This window comes from Tenrec ecaudatus, chromosome 14 (assembly GCF_050624435.1).
Source record: "Tenrec ecaudatus isolate mTenEca1 chromosome 14, mTenEca1.hap1, whole genome shotgun sequence".
Classification (NCBI taxonomy): Eukaryota; Metazoa; Chordata; class Mammalia; order Afrosoricida; family Tenrecidae; genus Tenrec; species Tenrec ecaudatus.
This window is the reverse complement of record NC_134543.1, coordinates 81,245,363-81,246,203: the sequence shown is the minus strand read 5'-3', so window position 1 is coordinate 81,246,203 and position 841 is coordinate 81,245,363. Positions and strand designations below refer to the sequence as shown.

The 841-nt window shown below is 33.7% G+C and overlaps 1 non-coding gene across 1 annotated transcript; it reads left to right on the top strand.

The window, feature by feature from the left end:
• The first annotated feature begins 374 nt into the window (after positions 1–374).
• On the top strand, positions 375–538 carry LOC142427057 (U1 spliceosomal RNA). Its single transcript, XR_012779891.1, has one exon. It is a non-coding gene; the product is annotated as a U1 spliceosomal RNA (small nuclear RNA).
• The last annotated feature ends 303 nt before the right edge of the window (positions 539–841 follow it).

Below are 841 nucleotides of genomic sequence, written 5' to 3'. Positions count from 1 at the left end.
GCTAAAACAAGAGCAACATATAAGATAATAAGAAAACCCACAATCAAAATGAACTCAGCACAGAAATTATTTGGAACAAAGAAACCGACGGCACCAAAATATAACAAAAAGACAGCAGTCAACTCAAACCTATAGATAAGTAAACTGAATGTAATTAGTTTCATCAATCATTAGATTTCCTATTAGCAGAATGGATAATAAAACAAACCCATCAACATGATATTTACAAGAGACACACCTCCGGCACAAATAAAATTATAATTTTTTAAAATGTCAATCAAAAACCAGCATAAGAGACCAAGACATTATATAATGATTAAAAGGTCAATAGAACAAGAAGATATAGCCATGATAAATATCTATAAACCAGATTAATACTTACCTGGCAGGGGAGATACCATGATCACGAAGGTGGTTTTCCCAGGGCGAGGCTTATCCATTGCACTCCGGATGTGCTGACCCCTGTGATTTCCCCAAATGTGAGAAACTCGACTGCATAATTTGTGGTAGTGGGGGACTGCGTTCGCACTCTCCTCTGAAATAAAATAAATAAATAAATAAATAAACCAGATTAAAGAGCCTCAAAATACATAAATCAAACTATATTAGAATTAATATAGAGGAAATTTGAATTAATATAGAGGAAATATTAATATAAGAGGAAATAGAAAACTGTAAAATAATAGTAGGAGTCTTTAAGAAACCACTTTTGATGAAGATCAGCACTCTAGAAAGAAATGAAACAAAGACACCGAAGAACTAAACAACACAATTATCCAGCGACCTCATCCACAGCACTCCACCTAACAAGACCATAGTATATAGTATTTCCAGCACATCT